This window comes from Equus przewalskii, chromosome 28, assembly GCF_037783145.1.
Source record: "Equus przewalskii isolate Varuska chromosome 28, EquPr2, whole genome shotgun sequence".
In the NCBI taxonomy this organism is placed as follows: Eukaryota; Metazoa; Chordata; class Mammalia; order Perissodactyla; family Equidae; genus Equus; species Equus przewalskii.
This window is the reverse complement of record NC_091858.1, coordinates 31,125,806-31,151,071: the sequence shown is the minus strand read 5'-3', so window position 1 is coordinate 31,151,071 and position 25,266 is coordinate 31,125,806. Positions and strand designations below refer to the sequence as shown.

Sequence of the window (25,266 nt, the reverse complement as noted above, 5' to 3'; positions counted from 1 at the left end):
CCATTGTACAAATAAGCAAACTGAGGGTCTGGAGCACATTTAAACTGTACTTAAGAAAGAAAGGAGACAGGATCTCTCTTGACTCTTTGTTGAGCACAGTCTCACTAATCTGGAGGTCTTCACAAAGCAGTGGCCAAAAGCAGGACCAGATGATGAGTGAAGAATCAGGGTGTCTAGTCAGTATTTATGGACAGCTCCTACTATCTTCTATAACAGTTGTATGATTAAAAAGTGGCATGAAATGGTTCCGGCACTGGAAGATACAAAAATATCATGTGCCTAGAATCAGCTTGTACAGTGAAAAGTGCAGACCCCAGAATCAGGTAGAACTGAAGAGTGAATGACTTCTCCTTCACCTGTACGACCTTGGGCAAGCTACCGCGCCTTTCTGACACTCCGCTTATCCATAAATCGGAGTTAAAAATACCTGCTTCATGGAAGTGCAGTGCAGCCTAAGTGAAATAGCATGGTAAGTTCTCAATAAATAGCTATCCCCCTGCCTCATTAAGAAATAGTTTTTAAAATGAGAACTCAGTTTAAAAGCCCAAATTAAGGAATGAATGAGCAATGTCTGATTTTATGGATGTGTCCATTTGGGGGCTAAGTTGTGCTTTGACCCTTCTAAGGACCGCTTCTGATTAATTTCTTGGAGGTCGGTTTGCAAACCTCATTTGATTGATGGCACAGATCTAGCCAGAGTCAAGCTGATGGGAAGCCACAGATGACAGAAATCAACAATAGGATGTGGAAAATCACAGAGAACAGACACATGGTATTTATAGAGGTTGTAGAATCGGACCTACCAGAATGTAGCAGCACAGCATCACACATTGTACTCTGCCTGTTACACTCTGCCAGCCTTCTATTCCCAAGGATTGATAGCAACATTGATATGTTACAGATTGTAGACATGGATGGACTCTAGAATGGTTAACTGTGAGCATTTATAGACTTGACATTTTTTCTTTTCCCTTCTCTTACAATCCAGCAGATGGCAGTCTTTCCCTGTGGTTAGCCCACCTTTGGTGTCACCTGCCCTGGACCAGCGGAAGAGAAATCACCTTTAGTTATTATGTCACAATGACATACATGTTTGTTGAACTGTAACAATATCATCCATTAGCCTATCAGGGGCTGGAAGCATTTTGGACTCAAGCAACGATGAGTTTTTATTTTCTCATTTAATTTTTTATTTTTAAATCTCCATCTCAGTTTCTAAAATGTATAACTGGAAAATAAAGGAGAAAACAAGGAAGACACGCAGGGAATATAAATATGCATTTGTGGTAAAATTATTTGTTCTTGCAAGAGAAGACAAATCACTCCTGGTGTCAATGTGAGGTTATGATTTCACTCCATAGTTTAGAATGAAAAGAAAGGCATGTGGTTTGTGGTGTATATTTGTGCAGATGTGTGTGAAACAACGTGTTTTTTAATCATTCCTGCTTCTAGAGCAAACAGTCATTCTGTCCAGCCGTTGGTGCCAGCCTTGGGCTGGTTAGCTAAGGGCAGATTTTATGAAACCAGAGCCAAACAAGCTTAACTCAAATGAGATAAGTTCTCTTCCATTTCTAAAACTGGGAAAGTAAGAAAATAAATTGCATGCAAAAGGAAAATAAATTGCATGCAAAAGTCCATGTATCCTTGGATGTTTCTCAAACTATCTTTGTGTTTTAAATCTACTTTCTCCTTTTAATAGAGATCAGTAGTTTATTCTCAAAAGGATGTTCCTTAAAGGGAGCAATATTACCAGCCCTCCTTTCTCAGCAAATCCTCAATTTATTACGGGGAAACTGATTACCTCTCTGCAAGCTTGTTTCTGACTCTCGTACTTCAAATTAGTTTATTGAAACTGTTGGGCTGCATGCTGTATTTCAATAAGAGCATTTACGCTCACAGCTGGTGGCTCTTCCCGAAGGAGGGGCTCTGAGCTAGAAGCCTTCCCAGGAGATTGAAGCTTAGCCTGCTTCTGTCTCTCACAGAGACCGTTGTTGTCATCAGGCCCTTTGCCACCAGGAAAACAAAAATTACCCAGTTTTGGGGCTGGCCCCATGGCCGAGTGGTTAAAGTTTTGTGCACTCCACACCTGTGGCCTGGGGTTCACAGGTTCAGATCCTGGGTGTGGACCTACTCCACTCGTCAGCCATGCTGTGGAGGTGACCCACATTCACCGTAGAAGAAGACTGGCACAGATGTTAGCTCAGGGCTAATCTTCCTCAAGCAACAAAAGAGGATTGGCAACGGATGTTAGCTCAGGGCAAATCTTCCTCACAAAAAATAAATGAATAAGGGGCCAGCCCGGTGGCTCAGTGGTTGTGTTCGCATGTTCCACTTTGGTGGCCCAGGGTTCACTGGTTCAGATCTCTGGTGCAGACCTACACACTGCTTGTCAAGCCATGCTGTGGCAGATGTCCTACATATAAAGTGGAGGAAGATGGGCACGGATGTTGGCTCAGGGCCAATCTTCCTTGGCAAAAAGAGGAGGATTGGTCATGGATGTTAGCTCAGGGCTAATCTTCCTCAAAAAAAATAAAGAGAAAAGAAAAAAAATGAATGAAGGAATGAATAAAAAATAAATAAAAATCATTATTAAAAATCACCCAGTTTTTTTTCACTTTAATTATTGAGGATTTGGGGGCCTATGTTGAAATTTATGCAGCTTTTAAATACAAAAAGCCATCTTAATGTGTGTATATTAAATAGTAGCTATTTCTCAGGAAACAGTCAGTGACAAAAGATGCCCAACTAATAGAATTAGGGAAAAAAGAAGCAAAGTTTGATCCCAAACAGTTATTTAATAGCTTTATGCAAAACAGTACAGTTTCACAGTTTGAGTAGAAAAGATGTTATTATTACATTTTGAAAATCTTATATGCAAAGAATTTTACAACAACACAGTAGTGTCTAGAATAGATTTTAAAAGATTTTTATACTAGACTTTTTCTTATGGACTCTGCTAATACCCTAAATGTGACGTTACTAACGCACACGTCAGGATTTACAGGGTGAAAGAAGAGAAAGATGCTTAGGCCCCCTCCTTTATTCACCCTCTGTCCAGTTTAGAAACGACTGAGTACTCAGGTACCTAAATGAGCAAGTACTCAGGTGTCTAACTTTTAGGCCAGGTGGGAAAGCGAGCAGATGATAACGAAAGAAGAGGCAAGAGAAAGATGATGGGAATGGTGACGACGGTCCAGAGACGTGACAACGGCAGGATGAGGCAGAGGGAGAGCTGCGTGCTCCCCGGACGAGGCTGCCCTGATGAGCTGCCGGCATTTGAGAAACACCGACGGCCGAGCTTCTCTGGCAACCGCAGTGCAGCAATATTCCCATCAAAAGCCCCAACAGTTATCCCAGCATCGATGCACAGTCAAATATTCACACTGCGTTTTGCATGGGCTTGAATGTTCAATGCCAGCGATGGGTACAATGGAGGTAAACAAATCCTTTCCTTTGCATTTTCCCACATTCCTACATTTAAAGAGATGTTAGGTATTCAGTCATTGTCCTAGTTGTACGAGACCTTAGATCCTCATAGTTTATTACTTTTCAGCAAGGGTTTTTGAAATGCAATAATTTAGAGATCTCTTGACTTTTCAATTTACGTTATAAATGCTAGCGACATGAAAATTTTGTTCAAATTAGTCCATACCATGAAATATGGGTTTCTCGTATATTGTACATAAATTTGAAATTTATCCTTCATTTGAAATTCTGCAGTGATCGTGGTTTAAAGAATTTAAAATGAATTTTTGTCTATTCATAAGGTTTTGCCAAATGTTCTGTAAATACAGTTTATATTTCTGGTGACTGAGAATGTAGGAAATTTGCTTCAAACAAGAATGGCAATGAGAACTAGGGGCTCTTCTAGGTTCGACATTTTTTCAATTCCCTCTGCCACCTGTCAAGAGCTGAGCTGGCAGGTGTTGGATAGTCAATTAAGACAACAAGCCAACCTGAAACTACCAGCCAGGCCTTTAATTACTTTCCGAGGTAGTAGAAGCAAGAGGGAAAAGCTCCAACTCCCTCAGTGTTCTAGTTTTCCCCAGGTCAGATGTATCATCACAGATGGGAGGGGTGGGCGGGAGTGGTCCCACCACCAGGAAGCCCCAAACAAAGGTTCCTGCCATTTTATGGATCCAGGAGTGGGGTGGGGGGAGGGGCAACTGGCGAGCGCAGGGATAGGTGTGGAAAAGCAGCAAATCCTGAGTCAGAGTGTATAAAAGTGTCTTCAAGGTCCCCCCACCCACCGCGGAGGAGCCAGAGGAAGGCCTCCATGGAAGGCCTTGGAGGAAGAGGCCACTGAATGGAGGTGCTGGGTTGGAACTGCAGATATGCATAGAGCACGCTGCCCAGGGGGCCGAGTCCTCGACAGCAACTCCCTTCCAAGACTGCAATGCACAGGCTGTGTGGGAGTCTGGCATGGGGAGGGCTGCCTTTCCCTGGGAGGCCAGCAAGTGAAGCCTTGGTAATCACCTATGGTCAAACACAGGTTTTCAGCGTGAAGCTGGACTCTTCACTGCTATCCTATTTCAGGCAGACATCACCTCATTTGGGGATTATTGGAATTGCCTTTATGCCTGCTCTCTACCTACTTAGAGATTTTTTTCCTAACATAATCCATCACTCCCTTGATGGCAGATGGCTTGCTTCTAAATCGCTAGTTCTACCTCATTATTCCACTGCTTTGTGATCTTGTACACATTGTTATATGTATCAAGCACACACCATTGAGGTAGCATTCAAGGCCTTTCATTAGCTTCAATTTCTTTATGCAGTTCCATAGCACTACTCTCCAGAACGTCTCTTCTGTTTCTTCCGGGCCTAAAATGGTCTTACATCTTTAGTACATGATGGTTCTGTCTCAGCTCTAGTCTTTACATTGCACTTAGAACATCTGTCTGTCAACTCCACCAACAGACACGCTCTATTTCTTTTAAAACCCAGCTAAAGACATCTTCTCCATGAGCTCACTGCTTTGCCTCCACCTTGATTCTTTTTGTTGTTTTGCTGCTCCATCAATTCTTCAGTGCCTGTTTGCATCGTTTTTCTTTACCACACAACTTAAATATAAACACTTGCTTAACAAGCGGTTTTGAATTTTTCTCTAGTCATTTATTTTTTTTAAAGTGTTACCTTATCTCCACATTTAAATGTCAGGTATTATATCCCCCCCTTTAGGTATTTTATTTGAGCGTCTCCTATTTCCATTTACGTCATTGAATCTAATTTTCGCAAAGGTCTGCAGGTTGTGTGATTTTTATCATGATAATACACACGATAAAACTGAATCTCAGAAAGTTTACCTATTATCACGTGTAAAAGACCGCTACGTTGACAGTAGTAAGATCTTTCTTGCTCCAAAGTCCATGCTTTTCTCTTCTCTAAGATGCCACCTGCATACTGGAAACCCAGCAGTGACAATACGTGAATGTGATGCAATTGTGTTTATAAATTCTCTGCCTTAAGAAAAAGTGTATCTATGCAGCATCATTGATAAAGTTATGAATTCTAAGTTTTATTTAAAAAATGGGTATTTATTGGAGATGGTATTAACTTTAGAAACAGTGAAGCATAGATTTGGAATCCAAAGTCTTGGTTTCATTCAAGCTGTGCCCTTTGGGTGCAATACTGGTTAAGTTTCTGAAACTCTGGGCCTTCGTTTCCTCGTATGTCACATGGGGAGATCAGATTAGTGATGTCCGAAGTCCATTCTAGGGGTAAGAGTTTATACTAGTATTTATTGCACTCTGAGTTTGTTTTAAAAAGTGTGCTCAATCCTCCCTCCCCAATACAATGTACAGCTACATCCCAGTATGATGTTCTCCTCTCATTAGAGAGATTTTGATTGGATAACTACAATGACACTTTTTTTTCCTTCTTTTAAGAAAGGTCAGCCCTGAGCTAACATCTGCTGTCAATCCTCCTCTTTTTGCTGAGGAAGACTGGCCCTGAGCTAACATCCGTGCCCATCTTCCTGTACTTTATATGTGGGACGCCTACCACAGCATGGCGTGCCAAGCAGTGCCATGTCCGCACCCAGGATCCGAACCAGCGAACCCAGGCCTCCGAAGCGGAATGTGGGAACTTCACTGTTGCACCACCTGGCCAGCCCCTAGAATGACACTTTTTTTCTCCTCTTTTCCATCACATGACTTAAAGTGCCACATCTTTGCCCCTGAATTTCTCTTAAAAGGTGCCATTAAAGTATTGGCATGTACATTTAAAAAGCATCATTGTTTGTTTATTGATCATTCTGAAAGTCATAGGTGTCATAATTTGTGGAGTCAAATAAACAAGTTCTATGTGGCTTCCCATCTCTTCAAGTTCTGGACATATTTTTTACTATATCAATGCTATCATTGCCATTGGTCTTTAAAATATATTAAAACATTATCTTCACAGCAGATGAACAAAAAGACTCAAGGATATACATCAGTTGAAGTAGAAACAAGGAAAAAAAAATCTATAGCTGTCTTTCCCTAGTCCTCAAGAGAAGAAAAAGAAACGGAAATTTACTAATTATTTTATTATGTGAGTCATATAATTCTGTACTTGAACATGAGTTGTGTATGAATTTCAAAATATGTGCTACTGGAAAGTCAAAGCAAAATTAGTGAATTTATCTGCGTATATTTCTCACTATGTGTTCAGTATATGTTTTAAAATATCGATTTTTCTCATAACTATTCTTTATTCTTAAGAAAAGGGAAATGATGCAGGATGAGATGGTGAGAAAAGTTAAAGGAAACAATAGTAATGAGTCACAATGGGAGGCCTGGTTTTCACAGATTCCCATGTTAGCAAAAGTGCTTGCAGAGGGAGATGAGAGGAAAAAGAAAAAACCCAGCCGTTTTTAAAAATACTATACTAGCCAAGAAGAAAGTTCAAATTTTGCAAAGCAAAGTGAACGTCCACGTCATTACATACTGCCCCGTTTCCTTGAATTATGGCCGTGTGAAATCGATTTCTGAGCAGATTGGATTCACTGGCAGTTTCCTTTCCTACAAGATCTCACAGTTCCTTTTCCTCCTTGTAAAGAGCAAGCAGGCCCGTTGGATTTATTATAAATCGCGACGTCCATCCTCATAGCGTGAACCAAGCTGATAGGTAGGGCGTTTGCCTTGCTGCGCCGAGGTGGGCTCTGAGACCACCCACTTTCCTTGTTAACTTGCCCATTTCTGATAAGACAGGCTGCCACTGCTTTAGAACAATGTAGCCCAAGTTTACACTGGCAAGTGGCTTTTCCTTACTGGTGTGGAAACGCGACTGCACCCTCTGTTTACCATGAATCTCTGACATTGCAATCCAGCCAACGGGCGTTTCTACAGATGATAAGGTGAAAACTTCCCTCTGCTACAAAATGAAAACAGGCTTTCTTCTTGGGAACCTCGACCTTGACAAATAGATTTCTTTTTTTCTGTGGCTAAACTTTTCTCCTTTTTGCATCTGGATCTCATTAGGGAAAAGCATAACGTTGGGGACATTTATTTTCTAATAAACATGGTAGCTGTCATGCTCAAAAGTAAAGTTTCAAAAAATTATCTTTCTCATGTCAGTCATTTCAAGGTGATTACAAAGGCTGCCTATCTGTGTTGGTTAAATCTGCCAGCAAGAGGGTGACGGATCTACCCAGACACTTTCCTATTAATGTGTCAGTGCTTTCTCTCAGTCCTACTCAGCTTCTTAGTTCTTTTAAGAAGAGAGAATGACTCTAGTTTTATTATTGCTTGCAGGCCTGCCCTTAAAATAAGGTTTAGGGCAAAAGTACAAAGGTAGGCCTACGTAATATTTGGCTAAGTACCTAGAAATTGTAAATCAAGCTAATAATGGCATGTTAAATCAAATATGTTCTATTCTCCTATCTTAACAGATTTACCTTCATTATGACTTGAGAATGCAGGTTTGAATTTAAACTTCTTGGACTACTCCAAATCCCGGGGTGGAAAGCAATGGCAGGGGTTGGAGCTGGCCTCTGGCTTGTGACTTGGCCTTTTCTCTTCCCATCTTCAGCTCTGTCCTCCATCATGCCAGGCCTCACATGCACAGGTGTGGATACTTCAGCCTCGATGCATTTCTAAGCTCCATCCACACCTTCCCCATCCAACAAACAGATGCCCTTTGACCACCCCCAGGGCCGAGGAGTGTAGACACCAATGGAAAATTGACCCTTGTGGACAAGAAGCCCAAACAATTCCTTGAAGCAGGCTTGGGGCCATTAGGACAGGGGCTTTGGAACTGGTGTTTCTGGAGCATCATATTGCAGAGTTAGCGTAGGCTCAGTCTGAGGAGAGAGTAATGTCCCCTTGGTCACATGTACTCTTCAATCCTTATGAAGCCACAGCCAGGGAAACACGGGATCCAGGACAGAGTACTGGTTACTCGAATCTTTGTTGTCCAGATTTTATGAAATTCTGTATCGAGAATAGTTGGTAATATACAATGACAAAGTAACAACCATAAGGTAAGGATACTGCTTAAATTTTCTTGGAATTTGGGGATCTAGATGGAATAGATAGAATAAGTAGCCACACGTGATGCTACATAGGAACAAGATATCCTGTCTCACATACCAATCCCATCTCTATGACATATTCAGCTTTCTAATCAACCACTATTTTTGAGACTCAGGCATACAAAGAAGAGAATCTCGTTAGGTATTGCCTCTATATCCTTAATAACCATTTGTTCGACACAATTGTCGAACATCTGTTTTGTGCCAGACATTGTACCGGGGTCTGGGTACTCAATATATGACTGCCAGTGCAGGGTAAGTAATACATGGATCCCATCCTCAAGGTGCTCAGTGTTTAAGCAGGTAATTATGATGACATGTGGTAAGTGCTAATAAAGAAATGCTCAAGATACTTTGGTATCTGGAGGGATTTAACCAGTTCCTGGAGGCAGGGTAATGCAATGGTTACGTGGCTAGCCTTTGGATTTAGAGAGCCCTTTGTTCAAGCCCTATCTCTACCGCTTACTAGCTTATTAAATTACTTAATCATAAGCCTAATTCCTCTATCTGTGAAATGAGCTGTGATGAGAAATAACACACACACACACACACACACATACAAAGTCCTTACTATGTTACTAAACACTCAGTATGCATGTATCACAACAACCTTACATGGTAGGTGCCATTACTAGGCTCATTTTACAGGGAAGAAACTGAAGCATGGAGACATTACTTAAGGCACAAAAGGTTACACAGCTAGTTAATAATGGAGCCACAATGACAACCCAAGTAGTTGGACTCCAGTCTCCAATTTTAATCACAACCCTATTCTTCCTTCTAAGGAAAAGTGCATTTCCTGATACCTAGTAGGAGCTCAGTATATCATATTATAATTATTGTCATGGACCATACTTAGACAAAGGGGGAGCAGGAAGGGTTTTACATCTGAAGTAGTGGGTAGGTTAAAATTGAAGGGGGCATGGGTAGACCAAGCCATTTCAGACAGAGGAAACTGAATATAAAGGGTCCGAAGAGGGACCAGACAGTATTGATAGGATATGGGGACTAGAGAGAATGTTGGGGAAGAGTGGGAAATGGGGCTGAACTGTGGAGGGCCATGTATATCAAACTAAGGGATCTGGTCTTCATTGTGTGAGTGATGGAGGCAGGGCGGGATGGACAATCTTTAAACAGGGAAATGATATTATCAGGTGACTTCCTGACTAAGGCGATAACTTGTCATTAATAATGGAAGATAATTTTAATGATCTCATGTATACGGGACCCATTTAACTCTAAAATTTGAGGCCAGTGGTTGGAGTCCAGAAGCCAACCTTCCGCTAGCAGGAAAACAAAAAGACTTCAGCTGATGTGAAGGCTGCATCTCCTTTGACCCAGCGGCTGTAAGGAAAGTGTGCCATGTTTTTGCTGCCAGAGTATTATCTCTTTAATGCAGTACTTCTTTTTATTGGAGCCCCCGAATCCATATGGTATCCTGAGGGTGAACTTCCATGTTTATGTCTGTTTGGTTTTTACCTTTTCCCATATTGAAATACATTCAAGTAAATTCAATATAATTCTTATAGTGGACTTGCTCCAAGTGCACAGGAATGCAATTCTTGATATACCATCTTCCTCAAATATTTTTGAGGGTATAAATTAGTGTGCCAGCTATTGTGGAGGGGAAAAAGATATAAATATACAAAGCTATAAATTAACTAACCACTTCATGTAATTACCCAATGTCTATAATTCAAATGGGTCTTGTGTACTCAACTTTCTCCTTAACTCAGACTCCTTCTTGCTGTAATAATCCTGAAAAATACTTTCCCAGTCTTTCCAAGTATCTGTTACTTCCCCCACCTCCCATGTATAGTGTAAGCTGTTTATTTAACAATTTTGAGTGGATTTAGTGGATTAGCGTAACAATGTAAAGCTGGTCCAACTATTTCCCTAAGGGTATGTATCACAACATGAACATTTTGGCAGAGTACTATAGTGCTACTCTTCTTAAAGACCATGTTTTGATTTTTAGAATACTGTAGTTCAGAAATCTTGGTGTATCATAATTTCTTAAAATTTCTAAATGTTAGGTTTCTCACCAAAATGGATTTAATTAAAAGTCTAAATGTATGTGCTTCAAATACTAAACATATGTAATTTCAACCCATATGTACGCTGTGCGTTTACATGTGTGACTATGGTAGTACTTGGGTAGAAGAGTTGGTTTAGCAATTTTGACTGAATTGTCGTGTTGAGTAATTAGATTGGATTTCTTTATGAAGCCCATTATTCTTTGACTGAATAAATTTAATTGACTAATTATTGTGGTGCTGTGGATACACAGCTGCAGCATATTTTCGTACTTCATGTTCAGAATGGAGACAATGAAAGCCCTATTACAACCATCCTACCATCTATGCCTTGTTGCACCTTCACAGTTTTCATTCTGCCAGACAGACTTCTGAGTATCTACCTTCTCATCAGTGCTGTAGCTAAGACCCAAATCCGGTCATTACATGAGATAATTTCCTGGTAATCCCCTTAGTTACCATATCCCCTTACTTTGTCAGCAAGACCAATTTTGCCGGGTCTTATTTTCAGGTACACTTTGCTAAGTCTTATGAGCATGCGACTTAAATAAAACCTAGGGAAGACTTAACCAGTTTGCAGCTTAGAAATGTCCAGGGGCTGTCAGATTAAAAGCTGTTGATGCCGTTGACTTCTTTCTGATACTTGGGTGATGATGATACTGCTACGTCTGCTACTATTATCTATTGAGAACTGGTTATGTTTCAAGTTCCAAGAGGAAAATGACACCCAGAAAGATTAAAGTTCACACAGCCAGTAAATGGCAGAATCAACATTTGAACCTACAACAGTTTTACTGAAGAGCAATTGTTCCTATCGATGAAGCTAAAATGCCGTGTTTGTGATCTGATATATTTTCTCTCGTGCTTATGTTGTATCTTTTAGCTAACATTTATGAGCACTCTCTATATGCCAGGTGGGACCTCAACACTTTACAATGTATTAACTTATTAAATCCCCGCTACAATTTATGATCTAGATATAATTTTACATATGAGGAAATGGAGATACAGAAGGGGTAATTAACTTAGCTGATGTCCACGTGAAAGATGCCCACATACTATGTTACCTCTGTTGTTTATATGCCCCTATAAAGACAAATCGATTAGTCACAACTCTACATATCTAATTTCACTTTATTTCTGAAGAGCAAAAAAAAGCTATATCTTTACCTCTGGATGCTGTATTGGTATATAAAACCCAAAGATCAATGCAGATTACATGAAGCATACACAAAAGCCGATGCATGGCTCACCGGGAGTCACTTATTAATTTTGATTATTTAATTGAAAAAGAAAAAGTGCTATTTTGATCAAAACCATGCTGAAAACTCCTATTGCTAAGGCTTTAAAGGTTAGATTATATTTTGTTTTAAGCTGTTTGTGAAATTAGGCAGTCTTGAGGTTTTGTAATCCTCAAATCGGCTTTAATTAATTTATCAAATCCTTTTAGCAGAATTTCTTTCAGTGTTTTTGTGCACCTACCAAAAACAGAGCCGTATTAGTTTTCTGTAATCTTTAAATTAGGTTCGCTCATATGACCTAATACTCTGTATGAATGATCTAATTTACAGTACCCCCGAGTGAGAAGGGTAAGCTCAATCCTTCCTAAAAAATTTCCAGTGAGATCGGTCCCTTCTGGAATATGTTAGATTCATACACATTTTCTCCCACTGGTAAAATCAAACGATGCCATAAATTTATGTGAATAACATGAGATATAACCTACAAACATACCAAGATTAAGATTTGGTTGCCATACTTCACTTAAGGACGTATCCAACAAGCATTGATAAAAACTGACATTCCTGCTTTAAAATGCAGTTCACGTCGAGCTGTTTCAATTTTAATATCCCAGGTTAATTCACTCAACCATAGAGGTAAGTTTCTTATTATGCCTTAAAAGTTCTTTGACTTTAGTTCTGTGATTATTCTAATCAACTGTTTTTTCATATAAATGAATGGAGAATGCTAGACTGTATTTAAGTCAAATATATTACAAAATCTCTAAAAAATTCTCAAAAATGTTAAATAGACAAGTAAAAAGGCAAAATACAATTTATTTCAGCCTTTTCTTCTGACATCTTAGATTCAGTAGTCAAAATTTAGTTAGAACCAAGCTTTTCAAAAATCCTGTACTTACGGTCAAATAATACTTCTCATGAGTTCATTACACTTAAAAGATAAGTAGTGTTTGACAAATAAAGAAGAAAGATATTCCATTCAGATAACTAATATGATGAAATGTTTATTTGATCATATCAAAAGATTATGGCTCATTCAAGAGTTCTTTGTGTATATTTGACATGATGGGCTATGGTTTCTAGACTGAATAAAGAATGGAGTGAAGACTGGAGATTGATCTTGAGAGAACAAGAAATCATCAAAGATCTTAAGGCCCTGGGGGGTTCAAGGGCAACTTTAATGGGAGCAAAGTTCAAGAATTAGGAGAGGAGATTATTTTTAAAGGAGGTGAATTCAGAATATGTCATTGTAGTTGGAGACACTGAAGAAGATGACTTGGTATACTATGTGCCATGTGAGAGGCAAAGATGTGATGGGATCCGATGGAGAGAAGGTCAAGAAAGTAGGACACCAAGGTTAGCACAGTTCATTCACATGGAGGTGGAAATCACCAAGAAGGATCCTAGGAAAGGAAAATCATGAATCAGGAGTCATAGCCTTCGTTAAACCTAATACAGCTTCAGTGAAGTTTATTGATCCAATGTGCTGAGACAAGAGTCTGGAAATGACAGAGTATAAAGAAAAGCACTGATATTTTGGAGGATGTGAGTAAATTTGTGACTTCTGTCTGAGAGTTTGAAAAGGGAAATAGAGTCAACAGCGGAAAGTTAAGTTTCAGAAAGATGAACTAGAGAAAGGTATGTAATTTTTAATAAATAAATAAAAGTTTAATAAATAATAAACAAAAGTTTAAAAATTAAAGGATTTTCCTTGGTGGTCCATATAATAGGGTTAAGGAAAGCAGAATGGAGGTGGATCAGGTAGAGGCGGCAAGAGTTCTTTAAGGATGCCTTACAAAGAAGAAATAACTCAGAAGAAACAATCCTATCTCTTGGGAAGTTCTTCTGGGTTCTCAATTATGAATTTCATTTCCAATTTCACAAGTTATACATGAACAGATTGTCACTGGAAAAAATAGGAAGAAATATAGGTTAATCCAAAGGTTTGCTGCACTATCTTTAATCCTGGTTCCCTTCACAGAGGCACCAGCTGTTTTAATTTGGATGTCTATATTTTTTGCCCTTATTTATGCCTTCTTTTTTTTCATATAGGCTTGCTCTGTGTGTGCCTTTACACGTGTTCATCTTCCTGCTGCAACTTGCTTTTTAAAAAAGTTGATTAATTCTTGGAGATATTTCTATGATAGCGCATATCAAGAATCAGAACTTCTGGGTCATGGAGGATGTTCATTTTAAATTTGAATAGATATTGTCAAACCCCCCTCCAATTGACTGCACCAAATTATACTCCCATCAGCGTGTATGTTACTACGCCTGACTCTCCACACCTCAGGAAACGCTAGATGTTATCAGACTCGAAAACTTGTCAACCTGATGTATAAAATAATATTGTATTTTTTCATTGTTTGATTTACATTTACCTGATTCTCAGAGCATGTCCCCTCTGTGAATTGTCCCTTTGCCTGCTTTGTGCCCTTATTGTTACCTTATCTTTTTTGTTTTAGTTGTAGGGTTTCTTTAGATATTCTAAATGTAATCTTTAGCGGTTACATATGTTACAGATATTTTCTTTGAGTCCATCACTTGTCCTTTGATTTATGAAGTCTTTTGTCATTCAAAGTCAGTCATAATGTAACCTTGAAGGCAAGACCTGAGCCCAGGTAGAGCCAGGTACAGACAGCTGTTTGTGAATGTTTAGGTTGTAGCATTAAGTAAAGCAAACACAGAGAAAATAGAGGCAATAGAATTATAATTTGTAAAGTAATACTTGTTCTTTGTTCAACAAAGATTAAACCTTCATTTTTTTTTTTTTTTTTAATTCTTGGCATCTGAGTATGTTAGAGCAGACCTCAAAAGCCTGGGGAATTCACCTACCGAGCTTAGGTGAACAAAGCAGGTTTTAAAAGTTTATTTTTTTTTGAGGAAGATTAGCCCTGAGCTAAATCTGCTGCCAATCCTCCTCTTTTTGCTGAGGAAGACTGGCCCTGAGCTAACATCAGTGCCCATTTTCCTCTGCTTTATATGTGGGACACCTGCCACAGCATGGCTTGACAAGCAGTGCATAGGTCCACATCCAGGATCCGACTGGGTGAGCCCCAGGTGGCCGAAGCTGAACTTGCAAACTTAACCACTGCACCACTGGGCCGGCCCCTAAAAGTTTTTAAGAACTCCTGAATAGTCTCATCAAAGAAAAAGTATTTGATGAATGTTAATTCCTTATCTCAACTTGTTGAACTGGATTATGATAATGAGAAGTTATTTTCATCTCATGCTTCAGAAAGTCAATTTCATAAAAATACTATTTTCACGGTTGTGCAACTTCTGACCACACAAGTATAGTACCTTTGTAATGCCAAACAAAATGCACAGTGATCAAATTCTACAAGCAGATGAAATACTTTAAATGAAACAAAAAGGTTCTGAATTTAACAAGTTATGAAACACTATATTCTAAGGTGTAGCCTCTGGCACCCAACTGGGGAACTGACTTAAGCTAGTTTGGCTGGACAGGATAGTTGCACTGTTAACTAATGTGCTATTATTACTAGTTTTTCCTTCCTCTGTTCAGCCTCTCCCCACTGGGCACACAGAAAGGAGAGACAACAGGACTGAATGATTGGTTTTTACATTTGAGAAGTCTAGCTCTCAGGGGCTGAGATCATGGATTTGGGAGAATCCTAAACTGGACCAGTAAAAATTACCAAATTTCTTCTCCCATCTCGGACTAGAAAGAATCCTCTAAATTTGAGAGGGGGCAGAGAAGCAGGGGATGTAATAATGGAGGAGTGTTGCTGGGGTGTGAACCTGCAGGGACTGCACAGAGCACAGCAAGATCTGGGGTCCACCCACCTCTACCATAATCGTACCCTCAATGACCCAGTGCAACCCGGAGCCAAGGCAGGGCCCAGAGGCCCTCTTGTCTTTTCTTCAGTGAGCGCCATTCTCTTGATGTGCTGGATGAGAGGAAAAACTGATGAAATATTGCCATTTTTTTTTAAGAGCTAAATTTTTTTTTTTTTTTTTTTTTTTTTTAAAGATTTTTTATTTTTTTCCTTTTTCTCCCCAAAGCCCCCCGGTACGTAGTTGTGTATTCTTTGTTGTGGGTTCCTCTAGTTGTGGCATGTGGGACGCTGCCTCAGCGTGGTCTGACGAGCAGTGCCATGTCCGCGCCCAGGATTCGAACCGACGAAACACTGGGCCGCCTGCAGCGGAGCGCGCAAACTTAACCACTCGGCCACGGGGCCAGCCCCTTTAAGAGCTAAATTTATCACCTTAAGTGTTTTCAATAATAAGTGAAAAGAATGAAAATAGAGGCCAGCCCTATGGCTGAGTGGCTAAGTTCATGCGCTCTGCTTCAGCAGCCCAGGGTTGCGCTTGTTGGATCGCTGGCTAGGTCCTGGGTCAGACCTAGCATCACTCATCAAGCCATGCTGGGGCAGCATTCCACATAGCAGAACTAGAAGGATCTACAACTAGAACATACAACACTATGTACTGGGGGCTTTGGAGAGAAGAAGAGAGAGACAGAAAAAAAAAGATTGGCAGTAGATTTTAGCTCCGGGCCAATCTTTAAAAAAAAAAAAAGAACAAAAATAAATGAACTAAACATTCAAATAAAAATTTCAATGAAAAAAACAAAAGAACAAATCTAAGGAAAGCACAAGGAAGAAGATATTAAATAAAAAATAGAAATAAAGAATTGGAAAGGTTTTTCCAAATGGAATTCATAAATCAATCCAAGAATATCTAAATAAGAAGCAAGCTCTTGGGGGCTGGCCTCGTGGCTGAGTGGTTGGGTTCGCGTGCTCCACTTTGGTGGCCCAGCGTTTCGCTGGTTCAGATCCTGAGCGCAGATCTAGCGCCACTCATCAGGCCACACTGAGTCAGGGTCCCACAGAGAAGAACCAGAAGGACCTACAACTAGAATATACAACTATGGACTGCAGGACTTTGGGGAGAAGAAGGAAAAAAAATGATTGGCAACAGATGTTAGCTCAGGTTCCAATCTTAAAAAAAATAAAAATAAAAAAGGGAAGCAAGATCTTGAAGAAGTAAGAAACATCTAATAAGCGAAAAGGAGAGAACCAGAAATAAAACAAAATTTAAAATAAGATGGCGTGCAGTTGACTATAACACTTTTGAAATCTTGATTCAACAGATACTTTTAGAGAAAAAATTTAAATTACCAACATTGACTCAAGACAAAGAAAAAAACATGAGTAGAATGATAATGATAAAAGAAATTGGAAAATTTAGGCGGGAAAGGCCCTCAAAATGGCTCTATGGCTAGTATTTAAATGAAACTCTTCCCAAATTTAAGGAAAAAACATTCCCATAGTATGCCATGTAATATGTATTTTTAAAGTATTATTTTTGTGTCTACTTTGATCCTATATCATTTAAAAATCTTTAGTAGGAGTTTTGTTGTTTAAATATTACGAAAGTTTCTAGTTTTATTGAATTGTGTTTGATGATGAGCCTCTAACTGATCTAAATTTAGGATTTTACCGTTTTTACTGGGTGCTTTATCATATAATAATGTTTTTGTAACATACATGAAAACGCCTGCCCCACTGATAAAAGTTCTTTATTGGAAACACAAATAGATAGAGCTACTCTTCTTTTCTGCTATTGCTGATCAAGTCATTTGCTGTCCTTCCCCTCTCAAAACTAAGATGCTTTGACATTAATATCATCAGTCTTTGTCTTGCTGCCTCCAGATGCTGCCTACTGTTGTGAACAGATTTATCTTTTAAGGAGATTGAGAAGGGGAAAATAATCTTTGATATTGACTTACTGATTTCGCATTTCTTGTGATTTTCATTCCTTTTTACAGCATGAAGATCCAAGTTTCCATCTGGTATCCTCTTCCCTCAGCCTGAAAAACATCTTTTAGCATATCTTATCTTGCAGGTTGGCTGGCAACAAATTCTCTCAACTTTTTCTTATTTCTAAATGTTTTTTTAGTTCACCCTGGATTTGAAGGTATTTTTGCTTGATGGAGAATTTGGGGTTGACAGTTTTGAGTTTTCGACATGGTAATGATGTTGTCTGTTGCCTCTGTCCTCCATTGATTCTGATGAGAAGTCAGCCATTATTTAGAGTGTTATTTTCCTCTTTTCAAGGTCTCTTCTCCACCTTGACCTTTTGGTGCTTTTGAGATTTCTACTTACCTTTGGCTTGTAACTACTTGATGGTAGTGTGCATAGGTATGGTTTTCTTTGTGTTTACCCTGCTTGAGTTTTACTGAATTTCTTGGATTGGTCAGTCAAATTTCTTTTTTGACCACTATTTCCTCAAATATTTTTTTCTTCTCTATTCTTGTTTTCCTCTCCATCTGGGATTTCAATTACACATGTGTTAGACAGTTTGCTATTATCCCATGGGTCACTGAGGCTATGTTCATTTTTCTTCATTGTGTTTTTTCTCTCTGTTTTTCAGATTTGATGATTTTTATTTATATGTCTTCAAGTTCACTGAGCCTATCTTCTGTCATCACCAGTCTTCTATGAAGCCCATTAAGAAGAATTTTCATTTCAGTTATTGTACTTCAGTTCTAGAATTTCCATTTGGCTCTTTTTATATCTTTAAAGTTTCCATTTCTCTCCTAAGATTACCTGTTCCTTCATTTAAACCATATTTTATTTTATGTCTTTGAACCTATTTGTAAAAGCTGCTTTGAAGCCTGATAAATGCAACATCTGGACCATCTTAGGATTGGTTTCTATTGACTGATATTTTCTGTTGACTATAAGTCATACATTACTTTTTTCTTCCTGGAAATTTTTGATTGTATACTGAACATTTTAGATGACACGTTGTAGAGACTGAGTTTTGTTACTTATCTTTCAAATGTTGATTTTTGTTCTATCGGGCAGTCCAATTGCTGGCTGATCACCTTAAACTTCTGTAGGCTTGGTTTTATGCTTTTTAAGGGCAGAGATGTGTAATGCTTTAAGCCCCACTACCTTGGCATGACCAGCCTATGTGTCCCCTGTGGATATTGTTGATGTACGGTTTTAGGCTTTGTTACAGCAGATCTAGAGTAAGATTTACTGTTCAGCATGGTTCTTACTCCCAACAAGCATGGCTATTGAGGAGTCTTTAGCTAAATGGCTGTGGTATTAGCAAGGTCTCTCTTCTCTGGCTGGCCTGAACTCCAAGATCCCCAGCCCTGCTAAACCTTTGGTATCTCTGTTCCACTTTCAGCTCTAACATGTCACTGACAGCCACAGGTCTTGCACACGCTTGCTTTGTGTATGTACAGCCCAGCCTTTGGTCAAAGACTGGCAGCCATCCCTCCGTCCCTTCCACAGAATTGTGTGGAGCCCTTCTGTGCAGCTCTCCTCTCCAGTGCTCTTCCCTGCAAATTCTAGCTGGTTTGGCAGCCCCAAACCCTGACCCTTTCTTCTCAGTTCTGTAGGACCGCTATGCTCTTCTCATTCTCGAGCGTCCGCATTATGGCTGGGAGATTATCCCCAGGCAGAGAGCAGGGATCATGGCAGAGCTTACCTCACGGACTTCCCTTCTCTCAGCAACTGCAGTTTTGTATGCCTGTTGTCCAATGACTGAAAACAGTTGCCTCATACATATGGTCTGTTTTTACAATTCCTGTGGCAGGAGGGCTAGCCTGGTATGTGTTACTCCATCATGGCCAGATGTGGAACATCTCTGACATTGCCTTTTGTAGATTTATAAATCTTTTTATGAATAGCTTTATAAATCTTTTATAATTTTATAATGTTTCATGTCTTTAGTATCCAGTTCACTCTTTTTCTTTACCCAGTTCTCCTGTTGTCATTCTTGGTATCTTCCACATCCGAATGTATTATCCATCCTAGCTCCTTAGTACCATGACCTCCTCAATTCTAATGATCTTTTCCTGCACACTACGTTAACAACTCACTTAGGGTTCTATCCTAGACATTGTGAACACCAATAACTACACCACATCTAAAGTTTTATTTTATACATCTCCCTTCCTGTCTATTAATTCCCATCCTTCTTGTCCATTGGTTCTGATACCCTAAGATAGCTATTCTTCCACCCTGCAGGTGGACCACTGTTTTACTATATCTCACTTCCATGATGTCATCACTCTGCTCCTTATGCTTAGATCCCGTGGTTCTGTACTCATCTCACTTCAGTCTGTCACTCTCTCCATTGTTCCTGCCTGCCAAACTATCTGGTTAAAGATTCATTTGTCAGTGCTGCTCCTGGATTGAAGTCACTTCATCTTCTCCTACTGTTTCCATTCTTTACTTTGCTTTAGCCACATTGTTCCTTGAACACACCAGACTTATTCCTACCTTATGCTCTTTATACTGGCTCTACCCTCTTCCAGGACTGCACTTCCCCTTCTGTCCACGTGGCTTCTCATCCTCAAGTCTCTGCTCTTCTAAAGGAGGCCCATGCTGCTCACTCTATTTATATTTATATCCGTGATTTATATTTATATCCTGAAACCTTTCCCCTCCCCTCCCATGCCTTATTTTTCTCCTTAGTATTCATAAACTTCTTCCATACTGTATAATTTTCTTATTTATTTAACTTGTTATCTCTCTTTTCCCCACTGTAATGGAAAAGTTCTGTGAGGACAAAGATTATTATCTATTTTGTTCATGGCTATTTTTCCAGGACTTAGAATAGTGCCTGGAACTTAGGACATAATTATCAGAAGTTACTTGTTGAATGAATGGATGCTGAAGGAAGTTACATATCTGCACTGCCATGTCTTAATTTAAACATAGTGAACGAAAATTTCAAATGAGCAATAAACAATATCATTCGATTTACCCGCTAAATTAACTTTCCCATTCTCTGGGACAATTATTTCACAACTCTCTTGTCTTACCTTCAGTTACTTCTGCCCTCTCCCAATTTCTAAGTAACAACCTAACTTCATGTTTATTTAAAAAATAAATACAATTAAAAATACCTCATCATCCCTTTACCAAATTCACCAACACGCTTGTCTCTTTCCTCATACTCTGTCTTCTTGCTTGTACTTATGACGCTTCTGTTTACTCCTCCATTCATGCTCTGAGTCCATTCCCTCTTGGTTTATGTGGACTTTGCTCCTTCATTAATTCCCCTTCTACGTTACAGCATCGATTTTTCTGTCTCTAATAATCATTTTCATCAGCATGTGAATATTCTTTAAAATCACCAATGCAAAAAAAAAATACCCCCCAAAATCCTTCTCCAACTCTTTTTCAGCTCAATGCATTGAAAGAGTTATTTATATTTGTTGTCTCTGCTTTTCTACCTTCCTTTCTAGTATCATCTCAACCCAATTCCCTTGGTCAATTGTCCTTCCTACTCTGGTGAAATGGTTTATATTAAAGTCATCAGTGACTACTATCTTGAAATATCCTATTGATTCACCTCTGTTTTCATCTTACCAGCCTTCTGAGAAGCATTTCACACAATTGTTCTCACTTTCCTGGTTGAAATATTTCTCTTTTTTAGGATTCCATGACACCATTTTCTCCTCTTTTCCCTTATTTCCTTGCAGGCTCCTCCTCTTCTGCTGGATTTCTAAATTTAAGAGTGTTCTAGGACTCTCTCCTTGACTTTCTTCTATCCTTTATATACTCTTATAAAAGATGTTGCTGTGAATATTCCTGGACACATCTTTTGGTTATAAATTTATGTAAGACATAATACAGTTTCCAAAATAATTTCTAAACACATTATATTGTATAGCATTAAATACTAATTTATGTGACATAAACTATGTGTTTTCATTCAAGTTGATATTAAGCCCATAAAGCTAGATCCTTTGTGGCAAATTAACTCTTGATACACGTAATTATATACTATATTTTTTTCTATAGTTCTCTATTTAGCTACAAAAGCAGTGGGCAAACTTTTTCTGTAAAGGACCAAATAGTAGGCTTGGAGGATGTTAAAGTCTCTTTTGCAACCACTCAACTGGTAAATAGACAATACATATTCAAATAAACAGGGCAGTGTTTCAATTAAACTTTAGTTTCAAAAACATGTGGCTAGTTGGATTTAGCTCTCAGAGTGTAGTTTGCCAAACCTGGGTCGACAGGATTAAAACGATAAATCTTATCAAATGTCCTACCTCAATTCAGATATGGTATATCTGCAGAGCTCCCTTGATTAACTTCATAATCTCTTAATTTGTAAAATCAGAAATGATTAAATTAATAAATCTCTGCTCAGTGAAGCCTTGTCCAGTCCTGGTTATCACGACTTCCTTTTTAAAGTACTCGTATTTTACCCTTTACAAACTCATTTTGTGAAGTGACAAGATGAATGTCAAGCTCACTAATACATAATTTGTAGACATTAACTCCTCCCTCACCTCCTCACTTTTAGGTTATTGAAACTATGTATTTTGTATTTTCTTTAATTACTCAAAGAAGACTAGTTATTATTTGACCATATTAGGGTCTAATTCATTTGAATGAGAAGGCTAATAATTTGTAGCATCTAAGTTGTATAGTGTCATCTTTTTATCTATTTTAGATTTGAATTACTTTTTTCTAACTTTTTTCCAGCTTTATCGAAATATAATTGATAAATAAAAATTGTGTATATTTAAGATGTACATGTTGTTTTGATACATACATTGTGAAATGATTACCATGATGAAGCTACCACCTCCATCACTTCACATGGTTACCGTTTTTTTTTTTTTGCCATGAGAATATTCAAGATCTAATCTCTTAGCAAATTTCAAGTATTCAATATAGCATTATTAACTATAGTCACCATGTTGTAAATTAGATTTCCAAAACTTTTTCAAATTGTCACAAATGGTAGGATTTCTTTCTTTTTTAAGGCTGAAAAGCATTTCATTTTTTATCCATTTGTCCACCAACAGACACTTATGTTGTTTTGATATGTTTGCGATTGTGAATAATGCTGCAATGAACATGGGAGTGCAGATCCCTCTTTGAGTCAGTGATTTCATTTCCTTCATTATATACCCAGAAGTGAGATTGCTGGATCATATGGTAGTTCTATTTTTAATTTTTTGAGAAACTTCTGTACTGTTTTCCATTATAGCTGTACCAATTTACATTCCCACTGACAGTGTACAAGGATTCTCTCTCCTCCGCATCCGTGCGAACACCTATCATCTTTTGTCTTTTTGATAATAGCCATTCTAGCTGGTGTATCTCATTGTGGTTTTGATTGTCATTTCCCTGATGACTAATGATGATGAACACCTTTTGTATACTTGTTTGCCTTTTGTATGTCTTATTTTGAGAAATGTGTATTCAGGTCTTTGACAATTTGGGAGTTATTTCTTGAATAGGAGTGGTAAGAGTGGGCATTTTTGTCTTTTTACTGACCTTAGAGGAAAAGTTTTCAGCTTATCACTGTTGAGTATGATGTTACCTGTGGGTTTGCCATATATGGACTTATTATATAAGTTGAGATACATTCCTTCTATACCTAATGCGTTGAGAGTTTTTTTATCATGAAAGAAGGCTGAATTTTTTCAAATGTGTTTGCTGCATTGGTTGAGATTATCATATGATTTTTATACTTGATTTTGCTAATGCGGTGTATCACATTTACTGATTCGCATATGTCGAACCCTCCTTGCATCCAAGGGATAAATCCCAGTTGATTATGAAGTATGTACTGTTGAATTCAATTTGTTAGCATTTTGTTGAAAATTTTTGTACATTTGTTCACCAAGGATAATGACTTGTAATTTTCTTTCGTTGTAGTGTCCTTGTGTAGCTTTGATATCAGGGTAATTCTGGCTTTGTAAAATGAATTTGAAAGTACTCCCTCCTCTTCGCTTTTTTGGAAGAGTTTGAGAAGGATTGATATTCATTCTTCTTTAACTGTTTGGTAGAATTCACCCATGAAGCCAACTGGTCCTGGGCTTTTTTATGTTGGGAGATTTTTGACTACTGATTCAATCTCCTTACTCATTATTGGTCTGTTCAGATACTCTTTCTTCATGATTCAGTCTTGGTACATTGTATGTTTCTAGGAATTTGTTCATTTCTTCTAGGTTATCCAGCGTGTTGGCATATAATTGTTCATAGCAGTCTCTTATGATCTTTATATTTCTGTGGTTGATATCAGATATAATATCTCCTCTTTCATTTATAATTTTATTTATTTGGTTCTTCTCTCTTTTTTTCTGAGTTAGCCTACCTAAAGGTTTCCCAATTTTGTTTATCTTTTCATAAAGCCAACTTTAGTTTCATTGACTTTTCTATTGTTTTCTAGTCTCTATTTCATTTATTTCTGCTCTAATCTTTATTGTTTCCTTCCTTCTGCTAACTTTGGGTTTAGTTTCCTTTTCTTTTTGTAGTTCCTTGAGGTGTAATTGAACCAATATCCAAATAAGGTTTATGTATTACTTTTGTTTATGTTTCTTTTTATCTAGAACACTTCCCCCATACTTTTAAATTCCTTTAGAAGTTTATTTTGAGGGATAGCAGGACTTTTCTTGGTAAAATATCATAAATTGGGGTATATATAATTGGTTTTTATGACCCTAGAATTTTCTGTTAATTGGAATTTAGGGATAAAAACATTTATATTCAAGTTAAACAATTTTTGACACGTGTTTAATCATAACATTACACACATAATACCAGGATGTCCCATAATGCAAAGATTGGCCCTTTTGTTAAGGTGTGACCACTAGATCTTTCCAACATAAAGGTTATTTCCCCCTTTCCAGTTAGGAAATAATCTTTGGGTGACACTTAGCACCTTGCAAATGTCCCATTGCCCAGCATACCTCGACCTAATGGCTTTCATATGCATTGCTTAAATAAATTATTGATTATTTTTACTAAATTTTTGTACTTTGCAGTCTGAATGTCATTATAAAGGTGAGAGAACAACCAAATAAATAAACATCTAGGAGGTTTTTAAAAATTTCTTTCCATTAGCCATTAATATTCAAACAATCATCTCAGTTAGGATCTATCCCTTTCATGTTTGTTTTTTCCCTTAGCATTTAATAGTATAAGCCTTGAGTATTTCACCTTCTTGATTTGTTCAAGCCAGAACCTTACATTTGTCCTCAGCTATGTGCTTAACCTTCCTGCTGTTGTACACATCTATTATGACCTTCATTTACTGAGAAGAGCCTGTGAAACTGAGGTATTTTTTCATTTACCCGTCACTTTTCTACCGCGTTGGAATAATTAGTTACGCCTAGATAACTGCATGTTTGGAGCTTTCAAATTCTCTTAATCCATCTTTCTTAGGAAAGATCCAGAACATAGCATCAAATCCTTTCCTTTGTATTTGAGGTCTGCTTCAAAGAATTATACAAAGGAAGCTTTCTCCATTCCTCTGAAATGACTTACCTATTTTTTTTCTGATGACAATTGTTCCATTACCAATGTATTTCTTTCTGTTGGTTGGAATTAATTCTGGTGTGACCTCTCCATGCTTCTTCTGACTTCAGATCAATGAAAATCTCAGCAAAGTCAGACCTTGACAGTGTTCTACTTTGAGCTAATGAGTCATTGTCGGCTCTCTGAATGGATGA

The 25,266-nt window shown here is 38.3% G+C and overlaps 1 long non-coding RNA gene across 1 annotated transcript; it reads left to right on the top strand.

Annotated features, from left to right (window-relative positions):
• Positions 1–218: 218 nt before the first annotated feature.
• On the top strand, positions 219–2,599 carry LOC139080084 (uncharacterized). The gene is made up of 2 exons (XR_011534245.1): positions 219–469; positions 989–2,599. It is a non-coding gene; the product is annotated as an uncharacterized lncRNA (long non-coding RNA).
• Positions 2,600–25,266: the final 22,667 nt, after the last annotated feature.